Source organism: Scylla paramamosain, chromosome 42 (genome assembly GCF_035594125.1).
Source record: "Scylla paramamosain isolate STU-SP2022 chromosome 42, ASM3559412v1, whole genome shotgun sequence".
Lineage (NCBI taxonomy): Eukaryota > Metazoa > Arthropoda > Malacostraca > Decapoda > Portunidae > Scylla > Scylla paramamosain.
The window spans coordinates 5,057,501-5,067,500 of NC_087192.1; the positions used below are offsets into that span (position 1 = coordinate 5,057,501).

The following is a 10,000-nucleotide window of genomic DNA, read 5'->3' on the forward strand; positions in this document are numbered from 1 at the left end:
TTTTATTCCTAAGCATATTCATCCCCCCTATACATCACCCCACATTCATGCTTCACACCCTCCTTCATCACACACCCTATCTGCACCTTGCTTACACCTTGAAAACAGCAGCACCTCCTCCTGACCTTTCCAGTATCTCCCAGTTAATTCCTTCCATTTGTCTTCTCTCCTATACACATCCTATATACACTAGTCCTTTCTTTCACCTTCTTCATTATCATCATGCAATCTAATTATGTATACACAGTGGCTACACTATATACATACATATACACACACTCACCCTTTATTTAACCCTTTATTTGTACTTTGAGTGGTCCTTTTAAGAGTGTAGTCTAATGAATTGCTAGTGTAAATCTTAGTAAATTATTCCAAATCTTAATTAATACAAGGATAGAAGATTGCCACGTGTACTTGACAGTTTCTTGCAGTTTCCCTTATTTGTTTGTGCTCTTATCAAAACACAGCACAAAAAAACACATCTCTTCCCTTTTAATATACTACTATCGATCTCCCTTCCAGCCTGTGTTCCGCTATCCACCGTTCTTTACCCACGTATAGGCCTGATGTCTTCTTGCATCTTCCCTTATTCGCTTGTGTTCTTAAGTTCATATCAAACTACAAGACAAAAACACTCCCTACCAATACACTCTTCTCTTATCGATCTCTCTTCCACCCTCTGTTCCTCTGCCTCCCTTCCAAGCACCATCCCCTGTTCCCCCTCGTCCCCTGCTACGCTCACTTCTGCCCACTCCCGCCACACCCCGACACTTTCCTGGTTTCCTGGCGAGGACGTGAGAGGGGAAAAACCTGGGGTGTCACCTGCGCCCTCCTTGCTTTAATCTGCTTTGTGTATTATCAATAAACACACACACACACACACACACACACACACACACACACACAAGGGATGGAGGGTATAAAGAGTAGGGAATGAAAGGGAGAGGGAGGGAAAGGAAGGAAATGAGGTGGAAGGAAAGGGGAAAAAGGAAAGGGAGGGAAGGGGGAGAAAGGGAAAAGGAAGAGAGAGGTGGATAAGGGCGGAAGGAAATGGAGGGGAAGAGAGTGGGGGAATGAGAGGAGGGAAAGAAGGGAGGAAAGAAAGAAAAAAAGTTAAAAAGAAAAGGAAACGAACAGAGAAGAATAAAAAAAGAAGATTGAAGATCGAAGAAAATAAAGAAATAAAGAAATAAATAAAGGAAAAGAAATAAAGAAAAGAAAGAAAGAAAAACAAACAAACAAAGGCAGGGTGAATGAGAACGAAACTGCAACGCTAGGGAACAGAGAGAGAGAGAGAGAGAGAGAGAGAGAGAGAGAGAGAGAGAGAGAGAGAGAGAGAGAGAGAGAGACCCAACAAACCCACACCAATAAAACAAAACTATAAAACAAGAACCGAACACAAGACACTCACATAACCACCACCACCACCACCACCACCAAGACCACAACCACAACCACCACCACCACCAACACCACCGTCACTTCCTGCAGCAGCGCCTCGCCTCTAAGAACTCCCTCCCTCACCCTCGCCTTGTCTAGCCTTGAACTCCGCCAGCCTATGTATTAAAACACTCATCATTATTTTACATGTGGTATAATTCAAGGCCCATTTTTCGACACCACATACAAATGCTGGCAATAGCAGACGAGAGAGAGAGAGAGAGAGAGAGAGAGAGAGAGAGAGAGAGAGAGAGAGAGAGAGAGAGAGAGACGTAAAGGGAAAGGCTGGAAGGGGAAGCGTTGGTGATGATAATGAGAAGGGAGAGGAGAAAGGACGACGAGGGAGAGTCAGGAAGGGAGAGAGAGACACAGAGAGAGAGAACGAGAAAGGGAGCAAAAGGAGCATTGTGGAGAATGATAAGTGGGAGAGGGAGAGCGGAGGGAGAAGGGAGGGCGGGAAGCAAGGGAGGGTGAGATAAAAGTCAGCGAAGAGAGAGAGAGAGAGAGAGAGAGAGAGAGAGAGAGAGAGAGAGAGAGAGAGAGAGAGAGAGAGAGAGAGAGAGAGAGAGAGAGAGAGAGAGACGATGAGATAGTTGGAGCAATGATGATAAAAAGAGCAGTGAGAGAGAGAGAGAGAGAGAGAGAGAGAGAGAGAGAGAGAGAGAGAGAGAGAGAGAGAGAGAGAGAGAGAGAGAGAGAGAGACTAGTAACGCAAGAAAGGGACAGAAGGAGACGGGAGGAGAGGAAAAAGGGACAAGAAGAAATGATAAATGAGGCAGCTGAGAGACAGGAAGGGGAAAAAGGATAAAGAGGAGAAGAAGGAGGAGGAGAAGGAGGAGAAGGAGGAGGAGGAGGACGAGGAGGACGAGGAGGAGGAGGAGGAGGAGGAGGAGGAGGAGGAGGAGGTATTCAGGAAGCAGTCTCCCAGCCTTGAGGGTCACCGTGACTCACGCTTACTCTCTCTCTCTCTCTCTCTCTCTCTCTCTCTCTCTCTCTCTCTTGCATGCATACACTCAAATGCACTACAGTGTGTGTGTGTGTGTGAGAGAGAGAGAGAGAGAGAGAGAGAGAGAGAGAGAGAGAGAGAGAGAGAGAGAGAGAGAGAGAGAGAGAGAGAGAGAGAGAGAGAGAGAATCGGTTACATGTATTAATACGTGAGGATATTAAACATGTATCAAAGAGAGAGAGAGAGAGAGAGAGAGAGAGAGAGAGAGAGAGAGAGAGAGAGAGAGAGAGAGAGAGGGGCACACACTGATTCACCACCACCGGGCTCTGGCCAATCAACAGCCGTGCCACCAATCAGCCAATCAGGTGGCTTCAATCTTACTCACTCCAGCCTTCACTCTATTAGTTTATTTAGTTACTATACTTTCTCTCTCTCTCTCTCTCTCTCTCTCTCTCTCTCTCTCTCTCTCTCTCTCTCTCTCTCTCTCTCTCTCTCTCTGTCGTTATCTTTACGTATATTTTTCTTTCTTCAAACACACACACACACACACACACACACACACACACACACACACACACACACACACACACACACGAACGTACATTACAAACATCTTAAATAGAACAGTAATTTTTACTTCTAAAATACACATAAGTAAATAAATAAATAAATAAATAAATAGATAAAATAAATAACGTTTGTAAAGTTGTGTGTGTGTGTGTGTGTGTGTGTGTGTGTGTGTGTGTGTGTGTGTGTGTGTGTGTGTGTGTGTGTGTGTGTGTGTGTGTGTGTACCTTTTTTTCTATTTTTTAAAGAAATAATAACAAGATAATGCATCCCTTTTTATCAATTCAGAGAGAGAGAGAGAGAGAGAGAGAGAGAGAGAGAGAGAGAGAGAGAGAGAGAGAGAGAGAGAGAGAGAGAGAGAGAGAGAGAGAGAGTACAACCTTGACCCATGACATTCAAGACAGGAGTGAATCAGAGAACAACATGAGGACACCTAAAACCAAGAGGATCAATTGACATAATAGTGAGAGAGAGAAGAGAAAATAAATATTAAAAGATACATGGCAAAAGCAGGAGGAGGAGGAGGAGGAGGAAGAGGAGGAGGAGGAGGAGGAGGAGAAGTAGTATTTCCTGGGAGGGTGAGGGGAAGGGGAGATGAGGTATGAGGTATGAGAGGCGTGAGGAGTTGATGATGATGATGATGGCGGTGGTGGGGAGGGGAAGAGGAGGGAGGGGAAGGAGAGGAGGAGGAAGATGATGATGATGAGGAGGTAAGTCAGGAGGACGATGAGATGAGCATTAATCTTGTTCTTCACAGCCACTACTCTTGGTGCCTGGCCTTGTAAAACACACACACACACACACACACACACACACACACACACACACACACACACACACATACACACACACACACACGCAGAGATGCTACAGACAGTCAGGCAGACGGACAGACAGACAGGCAGACAGTCACAAGATTGCCAGAAAGATAGAGGGACAGGAATGTACACAAACATACATACTTACATACATACAAGGAAGGAGACGGGGAGACAGAGACAGACAGGCAGACATACAGACAGACAGGCAAGCAGGCAGACAGACAAGGCTACCAGTACAAGCATACACAGAAACAGACATGCATACAAGTAAAGAGACGAGAAGGAGACAGGGAGAGAGAGAGAAAGGCAAGCAGGCACGCAGACAGACAGACAGACAGGCAAGCAGGCAGGCAGACAGACAAGGTCACAAGCGCAAAGATTATACAGATGCAGACAAGCGGAGGAAAGGCAACACAGGCGGAGTGAACGAACGCACACACACACACACACACACACACACACACACACACACACACACACACACACACACACACACACTTTTCACAGCTCAGAAGGCAACATGTGTTTCTCGTGACATAATCCGGGAACAGTTGGCATCATTTAGATTTAACGCCCCCTCTTTCCCTCTCTCTCTCTCTCTCTCTCTCTCTCTCTCTCTCTCTCTCTCTCTCTCTCTGGTCTTGCCGTTAGTACAGAGACAGTTACTGAATTCTCCCCCCTCATCCTCTGAAAGTCTACCCTCCTCCTCCTCCTCCTCCTCCTCCTCCTCCTCCTCCTCCTCCTCCTTCTCCTCCTCCTCCTCCATGTTGCCTTGAAGCTGAAGCCTCACGCACACAAGAGGCGGGCTGTGTCGGGCTGACGCTCCCTGTGGCCTTTTTTTTTTTTTTCAACTTTTTCTATACTTTTTTTTGCTTTATTTTTAATAACCCTAAGGATCAACTAGAAGCAGTGGTGGTGGTGGTGGTGGTGGTGGTGGTGGTGGTGGTGGTGGTGGACAGCAGAAGCAACAGCAGCCATGAACCTACAAGGGAAGAAGAGAGAGAGAGAGAGAGAGAGAGAGAGAGAGAGAGAGAGAGAGAGAGAGAGAGAGAGAGAGAGGAAGGGAGAGAGAAACATGAAACCTTCTCTCGACCCTTCTTCTTCTTCCCCCCCACACACACACATATTCTTGTCTCTCTCTCTCTCTCTCTCTCTCTCTCTCTCTCTCTCTCTCTCTCTCTCTCTCTCTCTCTCTCCATTTTTTCTTTATGTGAGAGAGAGAGAGAGAGAGAGAGAGAGAGAGAGAGAGAGAGAGAGAGAGAGAGAGAGAGAGAGAGAGAGAATAATGACGATGTTGTTAATGAAGATGATAACAATGATAACAACAACAACAACAACAACAACAACAACAACAACAACAACAACAACAATAATAATAATAATAATAATAATAATGATAATGATGATGATGCTGATAATAATAATAATAATAATAATAAAGAAAAGTTCACTGAACTTAGCTTACATTCTGACGTAGACACACACACACACACACACACACACACACACACACACACACACACACACACACACACACACACACACACACACACACACACACACACACACACACACGCAAATAAACACACTGTCAGTCAGCGGGAAACAAACAAAACAACAGGTTTCGCTTGAGCAGAGTCACTTCCGGTTGCTTATTTGTCTGTCTCGGTCTGTCTGTCTGCCTGTCTGTGCGTATGTATGTATGTATGTAAATATTATATGTATGTATATTTGTTTTCCCTTCTTTCTTTCTTCCTTCCTTGCTCTGTTTCTTTCCTTTTTTTTAACTTCATTCTTTCATTCTTCCTTTCTTTATTACTCTTTCTTACCCATGCCTTCCTTTCATCTGTCTTTTCACTCTCATTCTTTCTTACTTTCTTTTCCCTTAACTCTTCATTCTTAAACACAATACTCTCACAGAGACTAATTTTTAAAGACCACAGAAATTACGAGACGAGTGTATATTTTTTTTCCTGTTGACGTTGTAGAATCCTTCGTTTAAGTATCCGTAGAATCACACACTCTTGAAAGCACTATTCCACTACAGCCAGTTAACGGTAATCGAGTTACAGCGCCGAAATGTTGGAGGATAGCAAACTAGCTCCTAACTCTCTCTCTCTCTCTCTCTCTCTCTCTCTCTCTCTCTCTCTCTCTCTCTCTCTCTCTCTCTCTCTCTCTCTCTCTCTCTCTTCGAAACGTTTAATCCAAGGCCACCTCCCACGTACAGTACACCAGGACACTCTTTGCTCATCGCCAAGTGCCTTACAATCGCCTGCGTCCTGTGCATGCGGCCCAGACTTGAGTTGTGGCCCATCACTAGTGTAGCCACCAGGGAGGACTGGGGTGGTGGGGGCGTGGAAGCAGCGCCACTAAGGACACACACCTGCTGCCGTTGCCGGACTGACGCGCCACCACTACCACCACCACCATCCCTCCTACTCTTTAGTGGACCTTTTTTTTCAGCCTTTTTCGTTGCCCTAGTCCAGAGCATTTAATGTAAAAATAAATAAGAAAATAGAATTAATAACATGTACCACTTAAGCCTTGACAGTAAGGCTAAATAATGATAGCAAACTGCAACATACAGTGAAAATTCGGACGATGCAGCATGTATAGGGTGAAAATGCCTTTGTTCCTATCGCCCTGCCGCTCCTGCATGCATGACTGACGCCTGCACCTCCCAGCCAGCGATAGTGCGGTGCCACAGCGGCCGTTCCTTCCTTCATTCTTCCCCGTTCTTTCCCTCCCTCATCCTCATTCTTTCCCTTATCAACGTTCCTTCCCTCCCTCAGCCCCTTTCCTTCCCTCCCTCACACCTGTTCCTTCTCTCCCTCATCCCCGTTCCTTCTCCCTCTCATTCCCGTTCCTTCCCTCCTTCAATCCCCATTCCCTTCCTACCTCATCCCCGTTTCTTTCCTCACCCCCGTTATTTCCTTCCCTCGCCCCCTTTCCATCCCTCCCTCACTCCTGTTCCTTCTCTCCCTCATCCCCGTTCCTTCTCTTCCCCGTTCTTTCCCTCTTCCCCGCACCTTCCCTTCGTCATCCTCGACTGTGCTGACGACAGTGGGAATGAAGACTCAGTAGCGCCAAGCCAGAGGTTCAGACAGGAGTTGTGGCCGGTGGGCGATGACACACGTGACGGCGCCTCAAGGCCACCACTCCACCAACACTCCACGCACGCTGCATCCTCCTGGCGAGCCTCGGACACGCCTGAGGTGCGCCGCCACTCAGCCGTGAGCCACCAAAGCTTTAGGGAACCACCGCCCGGTCACCGTCAACCGTAAATTCATTAGGAGAGAGAAAGAAAGAGAAGGAGAGGATGATGCGAGTAAGTAAACCTGGATCCATATATTGTTGTACTACTGAGCCGCGCCTCCACTACGTACTGTACATTCAAAAGGCTTTAGTTGAAGTTACACGGGTTTCTAAGGCTGCTTTTTTTAGTTTTAGTTACTGATGAACAAGATTTCTGCATTATTATCAGATGAAGCACTCATCTCTGGGGCCTTGGAAAATAGACGTGGTGAGAAAGCAGTGCGTTTCAGAATACAGGCTTGTCTCTTTCTCAAGTAACGATCCGCTGAGATTTGAATGACTACTATTGCTGTCCGGGATTACTCAGCTGGCAGGAGAACACGTAAGATTTATGCCTTGTCTCAGTCAGCATTAATAGCAGCTGACTCGTGTGGAGAGAGAGAGAGAGAGAGAGAGAGAGAGAGAGAGAGAGAGAGAGAGAGAGAGAGAGAGAGAGAGAGAGAGAGAGAGAGAGAGACCTAAACTAACCTAACCACGCAACAGAACACCTCGCTGCTACGCAAATGTTCTCCTTCCCTTTAAGAATAATAAGGGGCCCACTTTTCACTTGCAACTCTCCATATAATTATCTTGAATTGATGTTGCTCCTCATTACAACTTTTTAGACGCTATTTTGGTGTAAAGTTTTCGTAAATATTTCTGTAGTGTAAATAAAAGGAATATCTGTTTTTCTTTATTTTGTCTCTTGTGTCTCCATGCATTCTCTTTTATGATTTGACGAAGAGAGCAAGGATAATTTCTTACTCCGATTTTTATGCCTGAGTTGCTGTTATCTTTCTTTCAATCAATTTCTAATTAATTAAACCTTTGCCTGCTTTTTTGTTTTTCTGCACATGAGCTTACGTAAAAGGCTAGCGGAGGATGACAGCAGCAACAGAAAGGTTAAGAACAAAAATATTCAGCCCAACATGTCGTCTCTCTCTGGACAAACCCTGGAACAAAGGTCAGAAACAAACTTTATTCTTCATCTCTTAATTAACATCGATCTTGCTTGAACACGTCGCTTAATTCTGCCACCTTCCCTTCCCTTATTGTTTATTACCAGAAACAAGTCTTACTATTACCTATCCCTCTGAAGCGCTGGGACCAAGATAAGAAAAAAAAGGTTTATTTATCACTTACTACTCTAGAACCCTCGGAAAAAAACAAGCCTTACTAGTACTTATGACTCTGGAAAGCTGGAAACAACTTACTTACTACACACCATTCCAGAACCCTCAGAAAAACAACCCTTACTTATCATTTATCATTCTGGAACACTGGAACCAAGAAATTAAAAGAAATTACTTAAGCCTGTATTTTAAAACGCTTCACTCTCTCTGTCTCTCATCACGACTATTTTCAAAGAACACAGAGATGACTAGCTGGGTTTTCAAGAGCGTTTCTCCGGTTAATAATATAGAAATCTTGTTTATCTATCACTAGAACCGTAAAATCACCCTTTAAAACTCGTATAACGTCAACTAGAACCTTATGAAAGTAGTAGAGGTGAGGCGTGCGTAGATGTGTCTCAGAATATGACCTTTATCATAAACTCACTTTGATCACCTTTGCCTTCAACATGTAACTTGACTCCACCCAACCCCCTAATCTCCCCCCTCGGCTCAAGAAAACCTTTAACAGAACACGTCCATCATTCAAAAGGAAAGAAAAAAACAAACAAAAAAAAAAAAACATGCACAACTTTTCCCTTCCCGTTGTCTCGCCTGAACACCACCGAGAAGATATTTTCGGTGTCCTCTGCTCCTCCAGTCTCCTCCTTCCCCCCCCCCCCCCCCCAAACTTCCATTTATCCCGACCAGCAGCGCCGCCCTCCGCCGTCGTCCCGCACGTGTCCTATCTCGTCCATCTTATCCATCATATATATTTTTTATTGCTCTTTATTCTCACACACAAATATTACCCGCCTAGTATGAGGAGGAGAAGGAGGAGGAGGAGGAGAAGGAGGTGGAGAGTGTGTGCAGATCAAGAAGGAAGAAAAAGAAGAGGGAGGAGGAGGAGGAGGAGGAGGAGGAGGAGGAGGGCGACGACGACAAGGAAACACTGTAAGAGAGAGAGAGAGAGAGAGAGAGAGAGAGAGAGAGAGAGAGAGAGAGAGAGAGAGAGAGAGAGAGAGAGAGAGAGAGCCAGCCACTCCAAGCTCCTTATCATAAAAATAAAATAAAAAAGAGGAAGAGCAAGGCAAGATAAACTGAAATGAACAAAACTAAAAAAAAAATAAACAAACAAACAAACTCAGATAAGACTAGATAAACACTCAGGTAAGACTCATCACAGACTCACCTAAGCTACAAAAAATACACCACAAATCATCCTTTTTAAAACCGTACAGCACTAATATAACGCCAGCAGCTCTCCAGGTAATGACTTAACCACACACCTGATGGCACACGACACACCTTGGACTAATACAGTGTGAGTAATGGCCACTTGAGCCTCACCCACTCGTGCCTGGCCGCGTGTAATCATGGTATAATGGTCATTGGGGCTTAATTTGGTGTGATTTAATATTTACTACAACATGGCAGGGAATGTTATGGTTTTAAGATGTGATTGTGAAGGTAAGATGTACGTAACTGGTCAAGTAAAGAATACGGTGAAAAAATCAATAAAGCTCTTGTTGAAATTAACATATTAAGAGAAATACGTAAAAAAAGAAAAGAAAAGACTAGAAAGATAAAGAAATTAGCATATTGAGAGGGAAATAGATAAAAATAAGTTTCTTTTTAGATTGTATAATAGGGCAGTAACAGATAAAAAACAGAAAAGAAAAGATCCTTTGGAAACTAGTATATTGAGGGAGAGCAATAGTTAAGAAAGAAAAGGATAAGAAATGTTCGAATAGAAATTTGGACCTTGTGATAGAAACAAGTAAAGAAAAAAAAAGCTTGAAAAAGTGGACTCTGAATAA

At 44.5% G+C, this 10,000-nt stretch overlaps 1 long non-coding RNA gene across 1 annotated transcript in view; it reads right to left on the reverse strand.

Annotated features, from left to right (window-relative positions):
* The window catches only part of LOC135093189 (uncharacterized), a 150,413-nt gene that overhangs the window by 115,884 nt on the left and 24,529 nt on the right, over positions 1-10,000 (reverse strand). The gene's annotated exons all lie outside the window — the stretch shown is intronic.